General features: G+C 48.0%; 1 long non-coding RNA gene across 3 annotated transcripts in view; it reads left to right on the top strand.

The window, feature by feature from the left end:
- The window catches only part of LOC121100200, a 7,071-nt gene extending 1,579 nt beyond the window's left edge, over positions 1-5,492 (top strand). Inside the window, exons 2-4 of one of the 3 annotated variants that reach the window (XR_005831932.1) lie at positions 1,041-1,148; positions 1,255-1,449; positions 3,827-5,490. This is a non-coding gene — a long non-coding RNA (uncharacterized LOC121100200). Of the gene's footprint in view, positions 1-15; positions 1,450-3,826 lie in introns of those variants that run through there. The other 2 variants (XR_005831931.1, XR_005831930.1) reach the window with 2 other exon arrangements.
- Positions 5,493-6,498: the final 1,006 nt, after the last annotated feature.

Below are 6,498 nucleotides of genomic sequence, written 5' to 3'. Positions count from 1 at the left end.
GGGCCCAGTCAGCTCTTGAGGGCGGGAGCCGGAAGTGCTGCACAAGTTCTCGGCTTGAGGCGGAGTCTTGGACGCGTCAGAGCTGCATTCGGCCTGGAAGCGGGGCTGGCCCCTCTGGATACAGGCCCTTCCTTCCAGGACCCTGGTGCAGTTCCGAGCTTTGACGCCAGGGGGCAATCCCGGCTCTTTTAGGCCCTTCCCTAAGCGTGCGGCGGAGACCAGCCTCAGCCGCGAAGCCCATCGCTAGTTCCTTTCACGCCCAGGCTTCGCTCCCTCAGACGGACCGCTCAGCCTCGGTGTCCAGCTCCCTCTCCGACCTCTCCAAACAGGCCGCAGCCCTAGGTCTTCAGGAGAACCTGCCGTTCCTCAGTGTAATTGCTGCTTGGATCCTACCTTCACAAGACAAAGGCAGTTCTGGCCTCTCTTCTCCCACATTTAGGGGCCCACCAGCTTTCAGGAGGTGACAGAGCGGGTGACCTCGCCAACGGAAGCCAAGAACTACCTAACCTGCCTCTAGCCCGCTCCGTACTGGCTCCTCGGTGTGGGGAGAGACAGAAGGGGAGGCAGAAAAGACCAAGCACAGCTAAGGGGTGCCGGACTGCTCCATTCACTCGCTCAGAATAGCGTTGAGCACTTACTTTGCGCCTAGACTTGGGCTGGGTGCTGGAGTCACAGGGATAAGTACAATATCGTCCTTGAAGGTTGTAGACCAGCAGGGACAGTGGACCAGTAAACAGATGCTTAATGCTAGGAAAGGGTTGGATGGATTTGTTCAGAAGCTCACTCCTTCCACAGCTGAGTGCACGCTGTCTGCCAGGCACTGTTCCAGGCGCTGGGGCGGCACGACAGAGAACAAAACGGACCAAAGTCTCAGCCTTCGTGAGGCTTACCCAGGGACATGGCCACAGCGCTGTGGGAGCACAGAGGGGCAAATACCTGCAAAGCCTGGCAGGAACGAGGGACAAGTGACCTGGAAGGCTGGTGGGGAGTCCAAAGCGACCGAACGTGGAGTGAGACTCCGTTTCGTTTCCCTCTTCCAGCCGCCTAGGCCACCCAGACGGAGTCTGTTCCCTTCTGCGGCCCACGGACTCTACCTTGTTAAAGTGGAAGCCTATTGGCCACGGTCACCACCATCCTGGCTTTAACAGGTAGCTTGTGCGTAATGACTAAAAGCGCCCCCTTTTCTCTCAAAAGCGTCCAGGTTTGCACCGTATATTGTGTGGTCCCGCTATTCTTGCTGAACTTCCCTACCAGGCGCAGAGGATTTAACCAGCCTCCACGGAGAGTTTTCTGGACCTGGAGTGCCCCTGGCCTGGGACGGGGCAACAACTTAGGCCGTCCAAAGTAACTTTCTTCGGCTCTCGGGTCCCACTTCTCCCGCCCAGAACTTGCAGGAGCAACGCCGCTGTCCTAACCAGGGGCGCTGCCCGGCAGGCTCGGTCTGAAAAGGTAAGATGCCAGAGGTGAGCCGCAGACAAGAGGTTTCCGCCCTGGGAAGAGTGATCCCAACTGGGGAGCTGCCCTGCCCCGTGCAGGAGGCTCCGCCCCAGATCACTCGCCCCACATTAGGGAAATACAAATAGGCCCAGCCTACGGTCGGATAATAATAAAAGATACATTTACTGAGCATCAACAACGTGCCAAGCACCACACTAAGTTCATAATAGTCATTGTTATTTCACTTTACCCTTACCCTAATGCTATGAAGCAGGTACTGCTCTTCCTGATGCTCTTAACTGCCGTCTCATCTACAGAAATACTGTAGATGTAATGATACATAGTAGGTCTGTGTTGAAAAGTAAATGAGGTGATCTAGGTGAAAGCTCATTGCTATAGCATAATGTACAACACAGAGCATATGCTCAGGAAACTCAAAATGGGGCTTGAATCTGACAGTCACTCTCCAGTTCATCTCCTCCATGAAGCCTCCCTAGACTACAACTTCCCCATCAGAACTGGTATGGCTTTTATTATCCCGGGCATTTACTGACTCTTAATTAAGAAGCATGGGCATTTTTCTTTGATATAACAGAAACCGATTGTGGAGAATACCTCAAACAAACCTGAGCACAGGAATACTGAAGTGTCTTAGGAAACTCACAGGTGGGGATACAGATCCACCAATTCCTACCTCTTACAGTCTGTGGTAGTTGCCACAAGATAGGTAAGGGCTGACCACTGGGCCAGGGAGAAAGAGGAATCGTGTATGAAAGCAGGTGAATTTGAGCTAAGTCTTGAAGTGCATGCATGATTTCCAAGGGTAAAAAAGAGAAGGCTTTAGGCAGGCGTCAAGAAAACCAAGAGAATAGGCCTGGCAATAGTGTCATTTCGGGGGGCTGGGGAGCTGGAGCATGGGGGAGTAGGGCAGTGTAGGAAATGGGACCAGTTGTGGCCAGATGATGAAATCAATCGAATGGGCCATCAGAAGGGTTTGGTTGGGGGATGAGATCATCTGATGTGGGTTCTAGAAAAATGGGTGGTGACTTGGGTGGAGTCCACATCAGAGAGTATGAGACCTGAGGCAGAAGCAGCAAAGAGGTGAGGGTCCAACCTGGAGAGAGAGTAGACCGGGAAGACTCTGGGGAGACATTTCTGAGGAAGAGCCCACTGCACTTAGTGACAGGTTAGACGTGGGGATGAAGGAAGTGTTCAGGACGACTCCTGGGGAGACGTGGCAGATGGTGCAGTGTCACCATTGTCCAAGATGAGGAAGAGCTGAATGGGGGTGAGGCAGAGGTCACATGATTGAGCACAATCTGGACAATGGCGCCTGAGGCCCCTGCAGGGCGTTTACTCTGAGAGACCCCACATCACGGGGCTGTCATAACTACTAATAAATATTTACCGAACAACTGCATGAATGACTTTTCTCACACTTCCGTTTCTACATTTGTAAAATGAGAAAAATATGCCTGATAGCATTGTGAATATAATAGGATATTATGCAAATCACTCAGCACTATGCCTATACCTAGAAAATACTTGCTACAAGTTAACTAAGGGCGCCAGGGTGGCTCAGTCAGTTAAGCTTCTGCCTTTGGCTCAGGTCATGATTCTGGGGTCCTGGGATCCCTGCTCAGCAGGGAGCCTGCTTCTCCCTCTCCTCCCTGCTCTCCTGCTCTCTCGCTATCTCTGTCTCTCTCTCAAATAAATAAATAAAATCTTTTTAAAAAATACAAGTTAACTATTAGTAGTAATTGTAGAGTGAATGAAGACCCAGACCAAAAGGAGTGATTTAATTGACTTAAGTAATTTGGGTTTTTTTAAGTTTATTTATCTATTTAGTAATCTCTACACCCAACATGGGGCTTGAACTCATAACCCTGAGATCAAGTGTCACACGCTCTCCTAACTGAGCCAGGCAGGCACCCCAAATTAGGTTTTTTGTGTTTTTTTTAAACATATTCTTTTTTAGAAGTTTTAGATTTATGGAAAAAGAAGATAGTGGAGGGTTTCCATGTACCTCACATCCAGTTTCCCTTACTACGAACATCTTACATTAGTATGGCACATTTGTTAAAATTAGTAGATCAATATTGATGAATTATTATAATTTTTTAAAGATGTTATTTATTTGACAGAGAGAAACAGTGAGAGAGGGAACATAAGCAGGGGGAGTGGGAGAGGGTCAAGCAGGCTTCCCACCGAGCAAGGAGCCCGATGCGGAGCTCAATCCCAGGACCCTGGGATCATGACCTGAGCTGAAGGCAGATGCCTAACGTCTGAGCCACCCAGTCGCCCCAATATTGATACATTATTATTAACTAAAGTGTATATTTTATTCAGATCTCCTCAGTTTTTACCTACTGTCCTCTTTCTATTCCAGGATTCCATCCAGGATATCACCTTATATTTAGTTGTTATGTCTCCTTAGGCTCCTCTTGACCGTGGCAGGTTTTCAGACTTTCCTTGTTTTTGATGACCTTGACAATTTTGGGGAGTATTGAGCAGGTATTTTGTAGGATGCTCTCTATTGGAATTTGTCCGATATCTCTTTTTCATAATTAGATTGGGGTTATGGGTTTGGGGGAGGTGAAGTACCATTATCATCACATCATATCAAGGCTGTATACCATCAACATGACTCATCACTGTTGATGTTGACCTTGGTAGCGCTTGTCAGATTCTCCACTGTAAGGTTACTCTTCCTCCCCACCTTTTTTAAAAATATATTTTATTTATTTATTTATTTATTTGAGAGAATGAGCCAGTGAGAGAGAGCATGAGTGGAGTGGAAAGGGCGGCAAAGGGAGAGGGAGAAGCAGATTCCCTGCTGAGCAGGGAGCCCCATGCCCCCAAGCGGGGCTGGATCACAATCATGTGACTCCGAGATCGTGACCTGAGCCCAAGGCAGCCACTTAACCGACCGAGCCACTCAGGCGCCCCTCCTCCCCACCTTTCAATACTCTCTTCTTTGGAAGGAAATCTCTACACATAGCCTGCATGTGAGGATGAAGTATAAGTCATTTGGAATTCTTTTGCATGGGAGATTTAGGAATTTGTTTTTAATTTTAATTTTTATTTTAATCATCATAATAGATGTATAAGTTTTAAGACAGGGCCATAAGACTCATCAAGGAAACCCATCAGTCCTTTTCCTCATCCCCAGTTAAACTCCATCTGACCTGTCCGTACTCATCTCTCAGTGCTCCAGATGTGCTGATCTAGGGATGTTCCCAGAATGCACCACACCTCTGAGACATTTGAGTATTTGGTCTTGAGGGTCTGATCCCTCTGGAAAGACTTTGCTGATATTCCTCCTTTGCCAGGACCTGGGCCCTCCTAGGTGCTCCTCCAGCCTCCTGTACTGTCGCCCATGTTATGATCACCCTGCATTACAATTATCTGGTTGTCGCCCTCTCTCTCTCTGTCTCTTTCTCAGTCCCCGCCACTTCACTCCCTCTTCCCTTTCCCTTCCTCCTCCCTACCCTCCCTCTCTCTGTCCTTCCTCCTATCCCTCTTTCACTTCTCACCCCCTTCCCCTCCTGCCCTTCCCTCCCTTTCCCTGGGGTGACTCTGTATGAGCTCCCTGAGGGCAGGGACAGGTGTGCAGGCACACCCTCTCCTAGGACAGGGCCTGGCACATTGTTAAAATATATCAAAGGAAAAAAGGCCCTAGCTAATGCAGAACACCTCTTCTCAACCCTTTGCAAGAGATTATAAATCTCTTCTTTTCCTATTGGGTTCCCTTCCAAATGTTTCAAACCTATTTGAATGGCCCCAATTTTCAGAAAGCTTTCTCCCCTCCTTGTTACGTTACTGTCATCCCTCATTTCACCGAGTGAATATCAGAACCCCACCCAAGGCATGTGTGGATCCAATCTACCTTCTTTCTTTCTGCCACCTTCTAGGATTATAGCTCCAGTGGTCCCAGAGAAGACACTGAAGGTGAGGGAAGAGAGACACTTTTTTCACTTGTCTATGTGGGAAATGAAAGCATCCTTCAAAGGGCGCCTGGGTGGCTTAGTCAGTGGCTGCCTTTGGCAGGGGTCATGATCCTAGGGTCGTGGAATCGAGTCCTGCATCAGGCTCCTTGCTCAGTGGGGAGCCTGCTTCTCCCTCTCCCTCTGCCCCTCCCCCTCTGTGTGCTTTCTGTCTCTCTCTCTCTCAAACAGATAAATAAAATCTTTAAATCTTTAAAAAAGATTTTTACACAAGGAGGGGGAGCAGTAGAGGGAGAAGGAGAACCAGGCTCCCCGCCGAGCATGGAGCCCGACTCGGAGCTTGATCCCAGGACCCCGGGATCAGAACCTGAGCCAGAGGCAGATGCTTAACTGACTGAGCCACTCAGGCACCCCTAAATAAATTAAATCTTAAAAAAAAAAAAAAGACAAAAAACCCCCAGGCCACCAATACTTAGTGTTGTGAGGTTGTGAACCCATTGCTGGAGGGGATATAAAATGGTGCCTCACGGACACTTACTCTATGAGCCAGCAGTTCCTGGCCTGGGTATTTACCCAAGAGAAAGAAAACATCTGTCCAGACAAAGATTTACACACCAGTATTTATAGCAGCTTTGTTCATAATAGCCCCAAACTGGATACAACTCAATGTCCACTGACAAAAGAATAAACAAATAGTGGTACATCTGTACGATGGAATACTATTCAGCAATAAAAAAGAACAAATTGCCCTGACATGCAACGAATCTCAAAAACAGGTTTAGCACAGAAAGCCAGACATCAAAGAGTACAAAGAGTATGCTTCTATTTATTTGAAATTCTAAAACAGGCAAAAATTAAGCTTTAGCAACAGAGAAGCTGATCAGTGTTTGCCCAGGACCTGGTCTAGGGGGTGGAGGATTGACTAGAAAGGGATAAGAAGGAACTTTTTAGGGGAGATGGAAATATTTCATATCTTGATTGTGCCGGTGGTGATGACTCTAGAGGTGGACACATTGGTCAAAACTCACGGAACTATACGCTTTAAATGGGTGCGTCTTTTTTTTTTTTAAGATTTTATTTATTTGTTTGAAAGAGAGAGTGAACGAGAGAGAGC

Source organism: Ursus maritimus, unplaced genomic scaffold, assembly GCF_017311325.1.
Source record: "Ursus maritimus isolate PB19 unplaced genomic scaffold, ASM1731132v1 scaffold_35, whole genome shotgun sequence".
Classification (NCBI taxonomy): Eukaryota; Metazoa; Chordata; class Mammalia; order Carnivora; family Ursidae; genus Ursus; species Ursus maritimus.
This window is presented reverse-complemented; position numbering and strand designations above follow the sequence as displayed.